General features: G+C 36.6%; 1 protein-coding gene across 4 annotated transcripts in view; it reads left to right on the top strand.

Annotated features, from left to right (window-relative positions):
• Positions 1-21937, top strand: part of LOC118735778 (GTPase-activating protein CdGAPr) — a 392697-nt gene that overhangs the window by 128737 nt on the left and 242023 nt on the right. Inside the window, exons 1-2 of one of the 4 annotated variants that reach the window (XM_036465733.1) lie at positions 14556-14685; positions 14837-15183. The exons of 2 other annotated variants lie outside the window; for them this stretch is intronic. The gene's annotated coding sequence lies outside the window, so the exon portion shown is untranslated. Of the gene's footprint in view, positions 1-14555; positions 15184-21937 lie in introns of those variants that run through there. One more of the 4 variants, XM_036465736.1, reaches the window with a different exon arrangement.

Genomic DNA, 21937 nt, shown 5'->3' with positions numbered 1-21937 from the left:
TCTATGATATATTCAATGCCAAATTTCTTTTCCTAGGCAGGCTCTTAGGACCTTTTTATTTTAGGCTCGTAGTTGGTAAGATTGTCTGGGAAATCATAACTTCTCTGTAAACTTATGTCGTTACCAGACTATTTATAAAGCTTAGTAAATTGCCGAGAGAAAGAGAATTTTAGCTGATCCAAGCTCATCACATCTGTCCTAAAAATGTACCTTGTGCCGATGACCGGACAGTCACAGAGAAAATCCTCCTACCTATGATGGCCATATGTCGCCGTCCTGGTTTCCCAAGCCGCAGTGACTAGACACAAGGAAAAGTCCAGTTCTTGCAGGGCTTAACTGTCTTTACCGACGGGTGAAAGATGTAATGCGTAGTTGGTGCAGGAGTTTTGCAAAAGTTTTACAGGCCGAAACGTTTGCAATTAAGGAGGCAGTAAGTTACATCAAGGAGAATGTAACCGCGGACCTATCAAGTTGCGGCTCCGCCCTGAATGTATCCTACGCAGTGGACACGAGGCGATGCGCTCACGGTGATCAAAGCAAAAATTACAGAAATTTATGACTCGATGACAGAGGTGGAACCGTACAGCATCGTATAGGAATACCCCGCAATTCTGGGTGCCCTACGACCCACCTAAAACCAAAGCTCTCTTAGAAGTGAGTAAAGAAAATACCTACAAACTTGTGGCGTTTTCGTTTCTACCGAAAAATGTTACCACTTCTTTGCCCTTTACGCACAAATACTAAGAAGAGGGCAATGAGAAGGCAACATTTTCTGTAGAAACGAAAACGCCCTTACTGTAGTGTGCACAGGGCACTGGCCCGTTGAGATACATGCTGAGAGCATTGTCTACCTGTAGGGAAACCCCGAACTCGTGATCCAAATTTGTAGTTCCGTACTAGATCTTTATCGCCAAAAACGAAACAGTCCGATAGTAACTGGATCGCCACCAGTTCAATAAGCAGCGATATGTGGTACTTTTAAAAAACAATTTTAGAAATCTATATCTAACATGACGAATTTAGAACTGGTTCAAAACTATAGAGAAAGGGATGCAGCACGAACTAGATCTCATCTGGCGAATTTTAAACTATATCGAAACTACTGAAAAAGGGATGCAGCGGGGGCGGGGGGCTTGTCTACTTTAAATCGACTTTTGCTTGGAGGGTTTTTCGTTCAAATACGCTTACAGTATGCACGTCGCAGATGCTTTTTCATAGTTTGGTAATACAAAACTAAATATTTGTGTTAACATCTTAACATTTTGGGACCTTCTGGAATATAACCAATAACAGTCAGCACCTCTGCAAATTCAGCTAGAGCCAAAGGTATGTAAACGTGTTTTCAAATGCTCAATTTAATTTACATTCATTCAAGCAAATTTGATTTCAGATTGAAAATACATTTCTCTGCAAATAATTAAAAATTGCTACCGTGGTAACCCAAAAAGAAAACATCTTGTTACTTTTTTCGTTTACAACTGGTTCGAAACTATAGAAAATGGGGAGCAAAGCGAACTAGATCCCATATGTCGAATTAAGGACTGGTTCTGAACTATAGAAAAGGTAATGGTTTGCATCCAAAAGAGATTTATCACGAATTAGTAGTGGTCTTAAATGCACTAGAAGTGCACCAGTTTATTTCGGGTATGCTAGGTACATAAGTCAACTTCCTCTCTTCCTGGCTCTTTAATTGGCTGCGGTACTATTGGTCGGCTCAAAAGAAACTCATCAGCCACTGGTATACTTATGCGTTCAAACTTGTTCCATTTCGAAACATTTAGGAACTATTCTTGAAGAGGTACCAGTAGTTTCCAAGGTTTTTAGGGCAATTGGACAGTCAATGAAGACCTCAAGGGGATTTCTGCGCCACCTGCTACATAAAATATTGCAAAGATTTCGGATTGAAAAATCTTTGTCATTATGCTTAAAACGGAAAAGCCTCTGAAGTTACCCTCCAGATGTCGTGAAGCTTCAATCCCAATTTAATTTTTTTGAGCCGTCTGTACAGAAAGTTTTGAGAGGAGCTTATGACTAGACATCGGAATTCTATGAAATTGCCCCTTATCTCCCACTATGTCGCGCCAATCAGGTGGCAACCCTCTTGAAAAATATTTTCGAAATAAATTTTCCTTACAACTCTCGTTAGACACCCACATCAAAATATTTCATTTATCTTAACTTAATTGATTTTGAATTTCCAAATAGGTGGCAGCCCCCTTCAAAAATAATTTTGAAACAATGCCTTTGAAACCTTTCTTTTAATAATATAATAATAATCTCCCCGTCCTCTGGCAACAAAAAAAAAAAAAATAAAAATTTCGTACAAACGTGGCAACACTTTCGTTACCACAAAGAACATAGAATATAAGGGAGCCATAAACATAGCCAGCATCCTTATTTCCAACCATAGATCATGGTTATGTTTTATTCTGTTTGTTAAGTTGTATAATTGTTTTTAATTGAAATGAATTAACGTTGAATTTTGGTAATTTTTTTTTTGTGGAAAGTGTTACTAATTTTTTCCGTACAAAAAAATTGTTGAACATACTTTGTATGGAAGAAAATGCGCGAACAAAAAATTGCCAAATATCAACGGTAAGTCCAAGCTGCACCAAAATTGCACATTATTATTTTAAAATTTAATGCGCTACTAAACTGCATACCCAAAAAAATTCTAGAAGGTCTAATTAAAACTTTGATCAACATATTATAAAATTCGTGGACTGAAAAAATAATAAACATTTTTTAAACAAAGTAGCTTTTCTCTATTTACATTCTCACCAAAGTATACATATATTGTCTGTTGTTTCCGATCAATTTTTAAGTTTTTGTCTCTTTGTTTTGTTTTGATTAAAACTGTGTTGAAGGATGTTATGTCTTTTTATTCTAAAAACGAAATTGTATATTTGGATTCAATGCTTTGAAAATGTCCCAATTTTTGTCAACGTAAATCTGGTCACCATAAATAAGTATCGGTCATATCAATAGCACCCCCATTCCTAAGGGATATTGCTTGCCTCTCGTGTTTATTTATTTATTTTTAAGCTCACATACATCCTGCAATTTTTCGTCCAAATTTCAAACTTTTTTTTCTCAGAAGCATTCGAATTTGTTTGCATCGCTAGTACATATGCCACCATAAGCATAATATTGATATGACTTGACTTAGCCTAATGTTGACGAACCGTCCATTTGCTTAATACTTAGTGCCCATACAAAAGCGTCGAGCGTTTTGGCTAAAAGCCAAATATTTACAAAATATTTGTGGCCTTACGCTGCTCGTATTTGCATTTTTCATTTTGTTGTTTTTTTTTTGCTAATTTCTACAAAAAATTGTGGACAACTTATTGCTGACACACGCATACAATAACAAAAACGAACGAAAATGAAAAACTAGCACAAAAAAAAAATCAAAAAAAGGCAAATGAGAAATGAAGTTGCACATAAATTCCGCTCAATTTTTTGCATTCAGTCTGCGCGTCTAAAATTTATCTTTTATTTTTTATGACTAATAAAATTTTACTTTTCCTTTGCTACAACAAATTTGGATGCATTATTTATACCAATTTTGTTACTGCTTTACATTTCTTTTGCAAAGTTTGAATCTTACTTACGCCGCTTGGCTGACGGCTGCATTTTGTTGCACTTTTCGGAGACGCGAAACATTTTGCCAATACTCAAATATGTATGTATGTATGTATGTATGTATGTATGTATGTGAATATGAGTATTTGCAAAACTGGGTCAATTTATTGCATTCTTGTGCAGGCGTAAATGCTTTGGAAAAAAAAAAAATAATAAAAAAACATTTAAAGAAAATTTGGCGTAGCGCTTCTTGGCAAATGACGTTTCGATCGGCCATCTTACTTTGATTTATGATAGGAATTTTACTTCACAATTTTTTGTATGCGTTTTTAATATTCATGTCGATTAAGAAGAAATGTGCACAGTGTAGTGTTACTTAATTTTAAGTGCATAAATCTTACTTTCAAAAACACGATTTATTAATAAAATTATGTTGTTTTAATGAATGCTTGTTTGAGTGTTTCTTTTTCAGAAATTTTGTTAAATATAAATTTGAGAAAAATTTCTGAAATTTTTTCGCACTCACTCGCACAAGGTTCACTTGTCTACGGCGCGCCGCGGCGCCAAAAATTTTTTACCTTCACCCAAATTTTACGCTCACCTTCATTGTCGTTTTATGTTTACAAATGGGTAATGAACATTTTTACTTTCGTTGACCGTTGGCAGGTACGCCGCTGGCAAATCCCTTAAAATTGTTTACATGCCACATATAAATAATGTGCATGCCTTAAACATCGCACTTCACTTGTATCTTTTAATAAGGCTTTAAAATCTTATAACGCTGCCAGCATAATCGTGCATTTAATTTAACCTTAACACAATTTATTTTATTTTTTTTTGGTGAAAAAGGAAAATAAATTTTCGTTAATTGTATTTGAACTTCAGAGCAGATTTTTGTGACAAAATTGTATTAAAAAAAGTAACTACATATAATTTGCAATGACAGAAGTTATATTTATTATTTCGCAGATCAACACATCTTCTGAACAGATTTTTCAATGCGCCCACGAAGAACGAAGATAGTTTTTGAAAAATTCCCGTGAAGGCGAGAGCTGCAAATTTTCTTTTTCTGTGTATATTAGTCTTTAACATATAATTTTGTTTTAAAAAAATATTTTAAAATTTTAAGGATATTCAAGCATACAATTTTAAAGGGACATTTTCCATACCCATTCATCCACCATGCACCGAAAACATTTTGGTTTTTAATTCTCCCGAATTTTCTCTTTAATTTGATACCCACATTGTTTTTTCTATATTGCACTGAATTTTTTAATCTTTTTTTAAACAATCGTATTTTTCAAATATCCCTTAAAAAAAAAAACCTGAGGTCAGAGAGAAAAACTAAAACTGTATACTATATTTGGCTCGTGGTTTCGCAAATATATTGATTTTTTTTTGTATATATATACATTTCAATTGTTAGATAAATATTACCTTTCGAATAGTTGGCAACCCTAATCAAACCAAAACTCGTATTTTAATATTTCATTTAACTTGTGTATGAGTTAAATAAATTCGACTTTTCAAACAGGTGGGAAACCTCTTTAAAAGTATTTTCTATCTAAAATGTTTTAATGAATTTAGTTGAATTTGATTTGTTAAACACGTGGCAACACTCCTAAATATAGTTCAGAAATAATGGTTTTTCAAACGCATTTCGATTGATACCCGTCTTTAATAATTCATTTAACTTATTAAATATCTTCAATTCAATCTCTTAAACCGGTGGCAAACCTCTTCAAACACATCAAAAATATTATAAATTTTAAAACTAAAGATTCTGATATTTAACACAAAACAATATCCTAACCACCATCACGATGAGAAACAAATTTCGAAGAGGACTAAACTCAGGCTTGACTTCCCAGAGTGGTTGAGACCTCACATGCCTCCGGAAAAAAAAAATCAAGCTGAAGATGTGAATAGTTTCGCTTTGTAATCTCTATGCTCCTCTCGTTTACGGTGAATCTCTGAATGATTTCTGAAATTTTGTTTGAAACCCTGGCAAGGAATAGCAAGCTAAGAAACCGGTCTTGTTACCTTCTCGATGATATATTTTCCACAGAGTTTGATTTCGCCCAAAATTTTACCTGCCTCAGGATTGGGATGACCAGGCACTTTGGTTAAACATTTGAATTATTATTTGCTTGATTTTGAGCCGAGACTTCGTTATATAAGCATTTTCTAACGGTACTATAACCGTCAACATATTCAGAATTGGCTATGTAGAGGTTTTCGAGTCGACACTCCGGCATACAGAGTCTTTAGCTAACGTTACTTTAACCGTCCATATATTCCGAAGGTTTTCATGCTGCAAATTTCTTCGTTTTCTAGTCGACACTTCGGTATACAGAGTCTTTAGCTAACGGTACTTTAACCGTCCATATATTCCGAAGGTTTTCATGCTCCAAATTTCTTCGTTATATCTATGAAGTATTTTTGTATGGAAGATTTCGCAGGAGCGAGGTTATTAGGAGACTCAGCAAACATTTTTTTTGTAATGGATTTTTTTTGTTTTATCAAGGTTTGCTATACGTATCGAGGTTTCACTTTATAGATTTCAGCTATACCGTCAGACAAAATATGACATTTATAAATAAATGTTGGCATCAAAGCAGAAACTATACAGAAACCAATATTATCAAAATACTGCTAATTAGGTTTGCCACTTATCGAAAAAAATATCGTGCACAAGTTGAATGCCGTGCTAAGTATAGGTATCTAAATATATCTCTTTAAGAAAACCTTTTAGCCGATAATCTAGACACTTTTTTGAATAGTGTTGCTACCCAATCAAAATTATCAAAATTAAACAATCAATCTATACTTTACATATACTAACCAAAATGTCTACTATGTAGAACGTTTTACTTACAAAAAATTTGGGCAGGGTTGCCACTTAAAAATATTAGTGTACTGTCTGACAAAATATGAGATTTATAAATAAACGGTATACAATATTGACATGAAAAGATAAATAAAATCAAGAGCAATATTAACAGAATACTGTGTTGCGCTACAGAGTTGCCATATTTAAAAAAATAAAAATTTTTTTAGAAAGTGTGTTAGCTAAATACCATAGCATAATATGGGTATTCATGTATAGATATCTAAGTGCACCTTTATGCTAATAGTTAAAAAAGTGTTACCATTTACCTGTCAGAAAAATACTATACTAACTCAAACGAAGGAATATTGGCATAACTTTAAGTACAGCCACTTTTTAAAAGGTGTTGCCAGCTAGCAAAAATTAAAAAAAAAAAATCAACAACCAATACAACTATATATGCTATTGCGTATATTAAAAAGTCTAGTACAGACTTACTTAAAAAAAAATTTGGAGCAGGGTAGCCTGTGAACACTATATTGATCACTATATTACAATATGGGTATAAAATTGTACATGTTATTTAAGAGCACCTTTGTGTTGAGAGTTTTTAAAGAGAGTTGCCGCCTATGCAAACAAAATTATCAATTCAAATAGATGTGTAAGTTAACTAAAATATTTCAGTATTCATATTAAATGAAAATTGTTGCACTTCATTTAAATTTATATCATTTTTCAAATGGTGTTGCCACCTAACGGAAATCAAAAAAAGAATAATTAATAATAAAAAATATCTATGCACTTAAATAAAATATCTAACAGAACGTTTTGCTTTACAAAAAAATTGGAGTAGGGATGCCACTTATAAAAAGATGTATGTATGTATGTATGTATGTATATCAAACAAATTATGCTAAAACACACTTTTTGCCGCAACTTGCCGTCTAACATTTATTTAGCTATCGATTTCTTTCGGACACTAGCTAGTCATGTACATTTTAATCTTGTATACGCGGTGGATAGAAGGCTTTAGATAAAATTGAAGTCATAGTAAAAATTTCAACAACACTATGTTAGTAATTTTTTCACTTTTTTTCATTTCATATGTGAAAATTAGAAAAATGCCAAGAAAATCATAGCAAACTTGCGCGCAGACGGTTAAAACCAGCCAAATACTTTCTGCAGCTGCAGCTGGCCGACCGAGTAGACATCAGTCATACACTTAGGCGCTCATATTTCATATTATTAAGCCGAAATGAAAAGAAAGTCTATTTTGGCGGATTAAAAACATTAAAAATAAATCAACAGCGGCGGCACAGTCGCTCATGTGAGCGCGTACAGCTGTATGGAAAACAAGAGCGAAATCATGTTTTTTTTTTTTATTTTTATTTGTAATAATTTTTCATGTAAACAAGACGACAGAACAGCTACAAAAATCTTAGAGGTATGTATGTAGGTAGACAGCAACACACATTTTTGTAGTAATAAAAAAAAAACCTGGATGCAAAGCAAGCAGCCAGCCAAGTAAACCAGAAAATGACAGTTAAATACCAACAAACAAAAAAAGCGAAAATAAAAATCCATCAAAATTTGGTAGCTGAAACAAAAAGTGGGTCAATGAAGAGCGAAAGTTCGGCTTTGCTTATTGGCTTCAAACCGAAAACAAAGTTACTAAAAATAGAAGTAAAAAAAAATCTAAAAAAAAAAACATCAAAATCAAATGTGAAACTAGCAACAACTGTACTTACATATGTACATACATAGCTACACTAAATAAATTTACAAGCTACAAAAATAAGTGGAAATTTGTTGATATGACAAGCAGTCTAAAAATTGGCTAAACAAATTGAGAGTAGACAAAAAGTTATCGCAGCCACATTAAATGAGCCTGTAAAAGCCACAAAAATGATTGGCAAACAGCTTTTGGCTGCTGCTGGTGTTGTCGCTTTTGCTGTCACTGTTTTTTTTTTTTCTGCTGAATTTTTTATGTGGGTTCCATGTTAACCAAAGCAACAAATTTTTAATTACATGCGATTATTTTAATTGGTAAATATTTAGTATGCATTAGAAAAAGTGGTGTCTTGTTTGTGAGCAGTGAACTTAAGAAAATACTTAGGATAAAATGCCAGTATTGCGCCATTGATAAAGAGATGCTGCAATGTTGAGTGCTCTGAGGCTGTTGTGTACTGGCTTAACTCGTACACTAAGCCCGGCCTGATGCATTGTACAATGGCTCCAAATCTGCCACAGTGTAAGGACTAGGAGTCCATTTTTACTTCTATCTTGTGGAGCACTATTAGACAATTTTATCGCAATTCAAACCAGCTCGGATTTTGCTTATATTGTCTGAAAGTAGTATACAGTAATAAATCACTCGATGGATCGCCAAAAGTTAGCTCGTATTTTTATTTTATGTTCTACTAAAATTTTTATGTACCGGCCTTAGCAGTTTTCTCAAAAGTGGAAAAATGGTTCAAATAAATGTCTGTGCGAAATTAAAGACATATAAATTAAAATTCCATGGAAAATATTCTCGTAGGACATTTAACTCATCAGCTCCCGCCTGAAGTGGTTATTTTGACACCCCTCAAAAAGCAAATTTGGAAGTTCGTTAAAGCAATAAAATCTTCTAAAGAATTATTCTTCGGAAAATTTTAATAGGGTTAATCTTAGGCAAAATTATCATGTCACTACCGTAAAACTCTCCAAAAATTCAAATAAAAAAAGGTACGCCAATAAGGACTAACAACTAAACCCGATTTTAATAAATTTTTGTCCGGAGAAGTCAAAGGGTCCCAAGTATGTTTAACCGACGACATTGTTTGACGGGAGTACTCGGGATTCCAGAAAAGTCTAGCAATGGCCAAATACCCATCCATATTCCAGGCGGAAGCCTTCGCAACCGAAATCTGTGTTCGCGAATGTCTTCAACGGTGCTTACATGAGGCGATTTTCCAGACAATTTTAGAGACGATTAGTTGAATAAAAAGTTGGCTACATCCCAACTTCATCGGAAGCGATTAGGTGAAAGGCCGTCCACACCAGGCGATTGTTGCTTTCAACTAAAAGTTGCCTTTAAAATCGCCCCATATATAAATTGGGCCAGAATAGATATTATGTCGGATAGTCAGGCAACATTAAAGGCCTTAGACTCATTGAGTCGTAGAGGGCACGTGAAGCGGTGTCGCGAGTCGTCAGGTGACTCTCCGGATGCCGAACACTCATTCGGCACGTCTGCAGAGTTTTTTTTATGAACCTCTGGACTTTGTCCGTTAGTTCGTTTAGCTGCAGCTTTCTTAGCATTTTGTTGTGCTCATTGGCGGGGAGGATTTGAGCCTCGTCATGGATGTAGGTGGTACTGTGGCGACATCAGACAGCATCTCGTGGCGGTGCGGAGTGCCGTGTTCTAGCAGGTCTGTAGCTTCATCCACTGCGTCCTGCCGGCCGCCCAATTGCCTTGTATGTTACCAACAATGTTTCTTTGTCTTGGCCTCCGGTGCTGCCGGCTAGCAGCTTGTGGACCTTCTTGCTACTCTGTACTCTTTGACAATAGAGGTTGTGTGTGCCGAGATAGAGAGCAGACTATCGAAGGTAACTCCGAGTATTTTGTGCTCGTTCAGGGTCGGCATTGGTTGAGTTGTAGCTTGAACTCTCGCCAACTCCCAGCCTATCAACAACCTTTTAGTATAGCAAGTACTACTTTTCAGTTTAACGCTGCGTAACGACAGCTTTTCTTTTTTGTAATATACTATTTACTTATTCACCATTTTCTAATTTTGCATGCCATTTACGCTACATTAATTTCGCATATGTTGGGACTCATTTTTCACTTTCTACGCTAACTACATTGCAGCTCTCTGCTTGCTCAGTAGCCCTTACCTGGTACATAGTTAGATGTCTTTTGTCACAGTTTATTTATTAGTCACGCTTGCAATCGTATTGTTTTGCATAATCGTTTCGATTTCACTTTGCTCTTTGAGACTTGTTACAAGTAATTTTTAAGCAAAAAAGACAACCGCCGTCAAACTTATATAAAAATTTAGGAGTACCGTTCATTTCTTCACGATATAATAATCGGAACTGAACCAAATTCGTATGGGACAACCCTTGAGGTACGCTGATGTGCCCAGAACCCCAGAAAGGAGTGTGTTCGGACAGCTTAAGGGAAGTGTGGCGATGTCCTCTTCAACGTCGCTCCAACAGATGCGATAAAGCGTGAATACCGATCGGGTTGTGTTCTGTCAGTACACTCCGTTGAATTTGGAGTTGCGGCTTTGTGAACCCAAGCGGATTCTCGTCCGCGTTTGGTTCATTCTTGGCCAGAAAGTCGTTGCAGTTGCTCACGTCCGGCTTTCGCAACGATAACCTGAGGACCATTTGTCTAACAGTAAGTCCGCATTTAGTCAAAGGCACTTTCACGCTCTCCGATTTCCCGATGTGATGGACCTGAGTGCTTTCATACCCCGTCTTTCTCCTCCGATACATTTTGTCAGTTTTGATAAGATCTGGAGGAGCTTTCGTCGCTGCCGCTGGCCCCTCAGGTTCTTCCGATTTCTGACAAAGCTGACTCAGCGGGAGGGAGTTTGTCCAGCTGCGGCCTTGTGGTAAGTTTTTCGTTTATATGTACCGGCAGGTATAAAAGTGCGGTCGCCCAATATGGATCAGAAGCAGACAAGGGAGCCACCCTTCTGGGGAACAAAGGCTTCTGAGCTTCGTCCGTCTTATGGTTCGTCGTTGCTTATCCTGTAGAGGTCCCTCTTGACCCATCTACGGGAACTCAGCCATAGGCAAAGATATTTCTCTTCGTACCCAGTCGAGCGAGCCTAGGGACACGATATCGAACAGAAAGTATCGATATGGTACTCATTTAAATTATCGCTTCAAAAATATCGGGTACCCATTAATATCGGAATAAAAAGACTCGATATTCCAAATATCGATACCAAAATCCAAAAAATTTATCTAAATATAGGTCTCGTATATAGGCCGCTGTGGTGTAATGGTTAGCAGTGCGCAAAGCTTGAAAATGAAAACCAGCCTCCTATTAAATCAAAATCGTCGTTCAGAGTCGACATAAAACTGTAGGGACCCCTTTTGTGCCACAACATTAAGGCGCGCACGACAAATCGGAGGAGAATCTCGGTCAAACACTAACATATTGTGTAACAGCACGTAGAGATTGATGCGTTAACTTAAAACACCGAGGTCGCGGGGTCAAATTCCACCACATGCAATCCTAGCTATATTACAAATTTCTGCTCTTTAAAGCCCAATTTATATCGGGAAGAATTGTTAATAACATTATCCTTGTAATGTGAATTTACGACATTCAATACGATACTAGGGTTCTGGTACTCGATTCCAAAAAATATCGTTTTAAAACTATCGAGTGTAAAATATCGGCATCGAATGCCAAAAGTATCGATATGGTATCGTATCGTATCGTATCGAAATTCGTTTCCCTAAGCGAGCCTTCTTGGCGTTTGGGCAAGAGAGGTTATATACTCACTTCAATTTCCCATTGGGCTTCCTATCGGCTGCCTTATTTACTTACTAAGAAAGAAGCGCACTTAGCTTAGTATGAAGCTCGAGTCGTAGCTGTTTAAGATGACCATCACAACAAAGACTTCCCCGCTGATTTTTGAGAATCACTTTTAAAACAACACATCTCTTTAAAAAAAAAAAATCACCAAACGAGATGACTAATTCCTCTTACTTAGCTATCTCCAAAATCTACAGTCCATACATCAGTGGAAGTAACCGAAAGCAAACAGAGCGCTGCAACATTATCGAAACCATCAACAACATTACAGCTAACGCAGCACAAAGCGAAACGAGTAAAAACAAACAGTCAGAAAAAAACTTCAAATAAAAATAATTCACTGAAACGCACAACAATAACAATTTGTCGTTGCCCACACTAGGCCAGGGATGTTATGGCGATAAAGTATGATGTGTTGAAAGCGAACTATTTTCTCTTTGGTAACATTTTTTTCTTTTTAATTCTCTTATTCATTGTAGGGCGAGTGAAATAGGCAGAGAGAGGGTGCAGACGAGAGAGCGTGCAAGCTGTTTGTTGTATGCGTGAATCAGAAAATACACGCATTACGTGCTCCACCAGCCAAAACACTAAAACACGCAGCGAAAGAAAAAGAAAACAAAATGAATTGAATTTGTGGCCGCGGCAGCAAAGTGTCGATGATGTTTATATGCGATGATGGCGGCGACGATGGCCACTGTGACGTGACGCTGCCTTTATTGCCTGCCGATCCGATGCTGCTGCTACTGCTTTTGCTATTATGTATATACTACTCTTGCTGCTGAATGGCAATGTGAAATCAGAAACCGCAAGCAAGCGAAATATTGTTGCTGCTGGTAAATACGCGCCACACGTATGCGCAATTAAAAATTGTTGCACTACTTTGCGCAGTGACGACGCCTTCAAAATGTGTAATGTGAAATGATAAAAATTTATTGAAATGCGAAATTCAAGACGGCGACAGCTGTGGCTTCGGCGGTGGAGTGCATGAATTTGTAAGTATGTGGATAGCTGAAAAGAAATACAATCAAATTGAGAAAAATGGCAAGAAAGCGAGAGGAAAAAGAGTGAAAAATAAAAGAAATAAAAAGAAAAAACAGGCGCAAGAACTGGGGAACTTAATAGCTGTTTGAGCCTTGGCAGCCCGCCGAGTTAGGAAGAGTTGTATCTATAGCATTTGGGCGATAATCGAACTACATATGCTTTTCCAAGAAAAATTGTGTTTTAATATTTTTCACAAAAATTGTTCCGCCACATAATTCGTATTTATTTATTTATATTTGCCTTTCTTCGTATATTTGATATCCTACTCGTGAGGGCACTGACGCTCATTCGCCACCAAATTTACTCTTAAATGCGCTTCCCTTTTGGTACATATGTATCAGTGTTGCCACTTTGTGAGTAATTCCTCAAAACGCCAGGAATTTCGGGAGCGCTTGAGTATTTTTTGAAGAATTTCTCTAGATATATTTCAGATAACAAATGCAACCATGTTTTACATAAGAAAGTTGTTAAATCGCTCTGGAAATTTTTGAATAAAAAACTCCGAAGTTTTATAACGAGCGAAATACGCCACACAAGCGACTTCTCAAACATTCTTCAAACCTGATATTCCCATTTCGCCATACACCAAGCAAACATGACTCGTCCAAGCAAAGAATTTTAGCTTTCTTCCGGTTCACAATGTAAAAGGGTTTAGGTTTCTTCAATTTTTCTCTCTTGCGTCCTCATTCGGTAAAAATTCCGTTGCGAATGAGGCGATTTTATAATACACAACGTAAGCGGTTTGATCAAACGTCAACATGGCGGCCAGAGAATCAAAACAATTTTATTTTTGTTCACATTTCCCGCAAATGGCTTGTCAAACCTTCAAAGCCCCCCATATACAACATAAATAGCTTTGAACAAAGGGATATTTCGCTTGGTTTGTTCAGCCGCGTGTGTGGGTTTTTCACTCTTAAGCACATCTGTATTTGTTGCTAAATATTCAAAATATTATCGATTTTTTCATTCCATCGTTCTATTTTCAACTTATTTTGAACTTGCAAAATCTCGATAACGACTTGCTCGATCATAAGGATATTTATATTCATTCTTCATTAGATCCAGAAAATTATAGGCAGAAGGTTTTTGAATTAAACTATTCTTCAAGTTCATATAAGTTTCCCAATTAGAAAAATTATATCTGAATTACTAATATAGTCGTTTTCTAATGCTTCAGTAGAACGTATATTTAGTAGTTTAAAAATGTGTACGGCTGACTTGAGGACCAGATTGAGCACTGATATAATTGCAGAAATATTATATACAAACAAGAACAATTGTGCTAAGTACCTGTAAATAGTAAATAAGAAAATTTTTAGTAATTTGTTCGGATTTTTCATTCGCTTTTGAGGAATTTGGCAACTTTTTGTGGCAACACTAGTACATATTTTTCATTCGATGCGCGCATTCGCTTACTACAGCTAGCACACAACACACTCTCTCTCTCTTTATCTTTGCCTCTCTGTCGGAGCTACTGCTCTTTGCTGCTACACATATTTTACATGTGGGGCTTTGTTGGACATTCATTGCAGGCGCACATATTAGTTGCGCCTTTAATACGCTTCGTTGCGGTACTCTGGCTTGTTTGACGCGCATGAAATACGATAACGGTTGTCGGCGCTACGAATTCGGTTTTAATACCACAGTGCTTTTCCATATTGTTGCAGTGTATTGATAATGGCGAGTGGTGTGTGAAAAGAAAATTGAAATCTATCAATTGAATAATTTGCCGACTTCCAGCAATAAGTGAATGAGAAACCGAGCACATTGTTTTCTAGTGAAAAGTTACAATTACTTTTTGCTCATAAAATTGCAGCTTTCATGTGATTTTTTTTTAGCTCCGTCGAAAGAAAAGAATCTGCGACATGTGTTTCTGTGCGATGTCAAATGCAGTAAAATCCAGCTAAATATTTCTCGAAAAAATTTCGTATAATTTTAAAAGTGCGCCACATATGCCGGTCATATGTTAATAAATATATAATTTTCCAAGTGTTTGCAGCTTTTAGAATTATAAAATTTGTCATAAAAACCCAACAGCTGTGTTTGTGTCTGTAACAATCTGTCATACCTACAACTGCTGTGTGCTATTGTCATTTGTCATTCAACGCAAAACATTTTGCTTTCGAGCTGCGACAATTTGAAAAGGAAAATCAAAAGCTACAAGTGTAGTGGATTATTGAAAGAGGTCAGTGCCGAAGATTTTTTTGAATAAATATGTACTTAATGTCAAAAATACATATACATACATACTACATGCATTCCATAAAATAAATTTGGGTTAATAGACCGGTAATTTTTATTTTCTTTTTAAATAATTTATATTAATATTGTCCCACTCAAAAAGTTAAAAAAAAAAAATATAAAGAATTATAAACTCATTTTAAGCATCATTTTTTGTAATTTACTGTATCTCTGATAACCTCGCACACCTTTTTATAAACCCTCGATAATTACAAGCTTCTATTTAGCTTGATTTTAAATGGTGTGCCGTTATTCGTGTATGTAATTAAAAATAAAAAAAAGTGAAAAAGTGCCAGCGAACGTAATTGTGTGTTTATTTCTGTCTCCAGACTAAAAACACAATAGGGCTATTCGCGATCCGGTGCAAATGGCCTAGCATCATTGCATTGCAAATTTGTATTGCAAATTATTTGCAATACACAAACAAAATACACGCATTTGCATTTGTCATGGCTTGGCAAATTTGCAATACCGAAAATCCATAGCATAAAAATGCTATGCATTGCATTCATAAACAAAACCAAAGCTGATGCACAAAAATTGTTTTGCAAAAGCTTTACCATGACAGTTTAATAAAGGTCGCTCACAATCCATGGCATATTTCTGCAATTGCATAAATTTGTCAGCTCTTATGCACCGAATCGCGAATAGCCCTAATGAAATTATGCCAGTAATAGCTAATAGCCTAGCATATTAGGGTGGTCCAAATTTAGATTTGGGGGTAACGAATTTTGGTCTTTCCGTAAAAAGTTTTTAAGGAGTTTGTGTATATGTTAATATAAATAAAAATATATCATTTAATTAATGTAAAGATCGACACAAATATATACGTGGAAGTAGGAAGCATTGCAAGCCTGAAACTCACAAGGAAACACAGTCTCTCCGCAAATATTCAAGGGTGTGAAAATTCCTTCGAAGGATAATGCTATTGGATTTGTCCTTCTGCAATTAGGCTTATTCCATTATATGTATGTATGGTGGGCATCAACTCAAAAGGCAACTTACCTAAAACTCCTGAGCAAGGTCCAAAGAACGGCGCTTTTATGCATCTCTATTGCTTTGAGTACCATCCCAAATATAGCGCTGGAATTGCGAACCAACTTGCCTACAGTAAATCTGGTAGGAAAACACGCGGCCGCCGCGTGCCGCTTTAGCGCTTAAACTAATTATGACGCTATGGAAGGATCACACACTTCACACTTTGTGTAGTTATAACCAAGATATTGACTACTCCGTACATAAATCAACTTTGGATAGGCTATTTAAAAGGAACATCACGTCAAGAAGAAATTGGCAAACACCAAGACCACGGAGAAGGGGGAAATTAATTTTTACACGAATGGATTCAAGCTAGACAATAGGTTTTCATTCGAAGTTTACTTTAGGTCATTGGGCCCTGAGTTATCCGTTCAAAGTGACAGTTCGAAAATGTCCTGCAACGCTGGCTTGACCGAGTCACATCAAACCTCTCTGTGCTAGCTTCCTGAACAAAGCAATATAGAATTGAACGAAATGGCCGTAGAGATGGCTAGATACTGGTCGGAAATGCAAATTAGCGAAGCGGGTAGCTCCCTACTGCCGCCGATTTATTTTCTGCTAAGGGGGTTTAAAGAATACCCCGCAGCCTTAGATAATGACCTATGGATCAATCGGGACGACTGTGGGATCTCAAGATCCTTGTCGCCGAGACTCAATAAGAGTCGTAGTGAAGAATTAGTGACACTAAACAAATCTGCTGTAAGAGCTCTTACCGGCGTCATTATGACGTCCATCAATGGCGTATGGCAACAAACTGCCTCTGCAGTAGTTGCCGGGACGAGGATGAAGTTGAAACGATTCAACACTTCTTATGGCAATGTCCAGCTCTCCAGAGAAGGCATTTCAAGCATTTCTCTTTTTAATAGCATGGGGAAGATAGCGGAGCTGAAAATATAGTTTGACAGACTCTATTCTGACAGTATGGAGTAAGCTCGGTTAGAAGGATGTACCTTCTGATGGAACTCATAGAAAATATTGTTTGTTGACTGAAATGAAATAAATAATTATGTAGGTTGTCTTTGGTCAAAGGTACATAAATATTTTAGTATCTACCGCGATATCTGTTATGTATAGATTTTCTTAGTTTGTTCCACAAAATTAAAAACACTTGCATGCTGTATAAACATGGGCTACCCTAGCCCAAAAATACATTCACCTGTGGCGTGCAAATTATATGGCGCACGCTCGTTAAATAACCTTTGCCACTCACTCAATATGTACTATGTCTACGCATATACATACTTGCATATGCACATAATCTTATTTTATCCGGTGATTTATGAACTTTCCACAAGTCGAATTAGTTAGTTCGTTTGCGTGCTTTATTGAGTTAAAAATATCTGCCAACTTCATTTTGTCTGCTATTGAAATGATCATTTTAATGACCACTTTCCGCTTTCGTTTATTGTAGTTTTTTTGTTTTATATATATATATATTTGTTTGGATTCAAATTTAATTGGCTGTTATTATTTGGCTTATAAGCATAAATATTTTCTAGGCAGACGCCATAAATCCAATGGCTATTAGATTAGTATTTTTGTAAATTATACGAATATTTTTTACATTGGTAGTGTTTTTATGATGCCTAGAAAATTTTCATTTGGTAGGATTTGTGTTGGTTTTTAGAGAGTTCTGAGCACTCTCTAAGAAATAGTTCGTCTGTATCCTTCGCGCATGGATCGCTGCAACTTCGGCAGAATCTTTTGATATGTATGGCTTTCAGTATGCACATCCTATCCTGAGATTACTGCTATGATTTGATAAGCATTTTTATACCTTTCATGAACATGAAATGGTATTATAGCTTTGGTCCGATGTTTGTAAGTACCAGAAAAAGAAGAGATAGACCCATTAAAATGTTATACTTAAATGAACGTCGAGCTGAGTCCATTTAACCATGTCTGTCTGTCCGTCTGTTTGTATGCAATCTAGTCTCTCAGTTTTCGAGATATCCGGATGAAATTTGGTAGGTGGTTGTATTTTTATAATGTTTTAATCATTTGTCGGAGCCGGAAGAATCGGACCACTATAGCATATAGCTCCCATAAAACTGATTGTTCAGATAAAGGATTTTTCGTTATAACTCCTCCATTTAAGTAGCTGGGAACATAAAATTTTGCACTGTTGTCACACATTATCAAAAGATTACTTTCAGTGAAAATGGCGAAGATCGGATCGCTATAACCTATAGCCTCCATACAAATGATTGTTCAGATACGAGATTTTTTGCCATAACTTCTCCATTTATGCAGCTAGGAACATGAAAATTCGCACCATTTTCATTCATTATTAACAGAATACTTACAGTGAAAATTTCAAATATCGGGTCACTTTTGACATATATCTCCCATACAACTAATTGTTCAGATATGGGGTTTTCCTGTTAAACTCCTTTATTTGGACAGCTAAAACCGACAAATTTCGTAAGCTATTTTATAAATAATAACAATTCATAATAATAACATAATAAGTTTACTAAGGAAATCGTTAAAATCTATGCTGCATAAGCTTTATCTTTTATTATTCATATACCAGTTTTTGAGATATATGTATCTCCTTTATGTAGGAAGCAAAACCCATTAAATTGTATTACCGGTTTACATACTTAGATTGGTGCTATATACGTCATATTTGCCATAGCTCTGATTGTTTAGATATGATTTTTTATATATCTATCTCCTCTACCTATGCATGCTGTGAATATATAAATAATTTCAAATGCAGTAATCTGTTAAAGTAAAATTTTCAGATGTTCATGAAAGGTATGAAGCCTTCGGCATAGCCGAAGACAGCGCTGCTCTTACTTGTTCTTATTCATTCCTTACCAGTGTTGCCACACATACATGTATTTTTCCTACCAAAAACCCTTAAAACTTATTAAAAGTAAAAATTCGCGTCTACACCCTAGGAAATAAAACGGCTTAGTAAAGAATTTTACCGGCCAGGGGTCGGCCACCTAGAATTTATCGATGTGTGATTTCCCTCCTTCCTTTAATTTTTTTTTATATGTAAGAAAATGCCTGTATCACTGTGACATAATTGACTGATGAATTGATTCGAAATTGAAGAAAACACACCTCTCATTACATCACAAAATGCGACCTAGTCGAGGAGTGGAGAGCGCCTAAATTTCTGCCTGGCTACCTGAGTAAATGACCTCTCTGAAGTTGGCAGGACAACTTTTTCTCAAAGCAAAAATTCCTATCGGATAATTTGTCGTAAATTATCCGTGAAAAGAATAATTTTGCCGCGGACATATTTCAAAAAATATTAGCATTAGTTAGCAGGGCACCTTCTGAAAACCAATTAAGGAAACCAACTAAACCCAAACTAACTATTTGATAATTTGCCGTAAATTATCCGTTGTTTATCCGTGAAAAGAGTAGTCTTGCCGCGGAGATATTTTATAAAATATCGCGTGCCCTGCTAACTTCCGTGGATAATTTTAACTAACTTTTCACGGATAATTTACGTATAATTAACGGCAAATTATGCGATAGGAATTTTTGCTTTGAGAAAAAGATGTCCTGCCAACTTCAGAGAGGTGAGTAAATGTTCATCAGCGTTCCCATGGGTGCAAGGTCTTTTATGTTCCTTATGGCCTCATTAATTGCCAAAGTTTGTGCTTGGAAAACGGCTGTGGTCTGTTAGGCGAAAGAATAGCTTAAAATTTAGTTGCATAATAAAAAACATATTGAAATTTCCTGCATCTTTGTTCCGTCGGTAAAGACCGGCATCCTTTCCAAGTGCTGAGTCTTTGCCCGAATTCAGTATGCAGCTTTTTTGTACTGGGTTTAAGGTTGGTCCATATCTTCGGTACGATATGTGTAGTCAGTGGCCATCGCTTTTACGAGTATATCAGATGGAAATCTGGGATGACACTTATTCTTTCCCTTCCAGTGCCAAATCGTGGCAGAGCCTTTGTTGGGTCAGAATCTCCCTTGGGCCGACCTCTGAATTCAGTTGAGTTGTTTAGCGACATAATCTTTGGTTGTAGGTAGCACTGTTATGGGCTTATGGATCGGACTACAGGCGAGCAAATTTATTGTACAATCCTTAGCTCCAATACCCATCTGCTGCCCAGCATTTTTTTGGCTCTATAGAATGCCAGCACTTGCTCACCATTCAATATTCATTAAATTTGGGGTCCAGAAAAATTTTAACATTTATTTCACCCTGCTGGGGGAGATCCAGTTATGTTAACTTGAATTTAGGTTTAGTCTACTCTCTTTACATCGCTCCCCATAACTTTGCTTGCAAACGCTCACCCTCAATGCTAATAAAGGCAGCTTTAATAAGCTACTTTTAGTACATAGAGCGCACTCTCAATCGTCTCCTTCATATCATCTAAGTAGGCATAATAACTAGAGTACGATAAATTAGACGCTTTGTCTCTTCTATGCATATGTAAAATACTCCAAACGTCTTGGCAACGATATGAATTAGGTTTATTGGCTAGAAATCCTTGTAGTTTTTGGTGAACTTTCGTAAGTCTTGCTTCAGCTTAGCTTGACATGATTCAATGTTAAACACTCTTCCCATTGTATGTGTAATGCTGCTATGTATGTTGTGCCATTAGTGCTTAAATATAGCTTCAGTTGTTTCTTAACTAGCTTGAGAGACACTTAAGTCTTTCAGCCCACTATTCCAGCTCCTACTCCATGATGGGATGTTTTGGAACCATCCGTGTATCACTTTGGAGAATCAAACTTTCAACTATTTTGGGTTGATGTTCTACATATATAGTGAGGAATAGGACCTTATACGCCTTCTGAGGACTTTGGTTGGGATCAACGTGCTCTGCAGTCTGAGTTTTGGCGATGAAAATGTCCAAGCCACTAAAAATTTCAAGAGGCCCTTTTAGATTGCCTTCCGTGAGGTTATCAACTGTATACAGCATGAGTGGCTGACTAGCTGCCTCGTACTGAATTGTTTTATGGAGTGATGGTAAATTAAGTGTAGCTTCCATGGGACAGTTTTTTACCTTGGTTGAGCAAAGACATGAGAGGCTTTGTACCCTGTTTTTTAATCGTTGCTGCTTTTTTGCTTTTTCATTTGGATGTAAATCCAAAATATCATTTGGGCTCATACCCCATGTTTTGTCTAGTAGCTATTGTGTGCTACTTCTTTGAGGGTTTGTTTGTCTATTTTGTAACCGCCGATTTCACCCTTTAAGGGATTCGCAGTGCCCTTGATTTTAATTGAACGACAATTCGTCATCCTCCTGTAGATGAAATGAACTGTAGTGGTCTTGTTTCGGCTTATCGACAGCCCTTCCCGCCTGCACCTGTTCCAAGCTATGCAGAGGGCCTCCTCCATCAAGTTCTTAATAGTCCTTTCGTGATTGCCTTTGATAATTGCCGAGATGTTACCCGCCAAGGCTATAGTTCTATAGCCCCTATCAGTCGGCACGAGGTCATCAACTACATAGCATAGACCAGATTAGGAGAGATAGTACTCCTCTTTGTGGATACTCGTTTATTGGGTAGCTCTTCATGATGTAGGCGTGTTATGATACGCTCTTGGTTATACACGTATCTGGTCCTTTCGGCGATTTTTAGGTTTGTACGCTTCTTTGAAAGCAATAGTTCTGCATACTGACTTGAAGCTCGAATTGTCGCACAGTGGTTCAAAATTGGCATTTTGTGTTCACGATTCC

The sequence above is a fragment of the Rhagoletis pomonella genome, unplaced genomic scaffold, assembly GCF_013731165.1.
Source record: "Rhagoletis pomonella isolate Grant_MI unplaced genomic scaffold, Rhpom_1.0 Rhpom_scaffold_00003, whole genome shotgun sequence".
In the NCBI taxonomy this organism is placed as follows: Eukaryota; Metazoa; Arthropoda; class Insecta; order Diptera; family Tephritidae; genus Rhagoletis; species Rhagoletis pomonella.
This window is presented reverse-complemented; position numbering and strand designations above follow the sequence as displayed.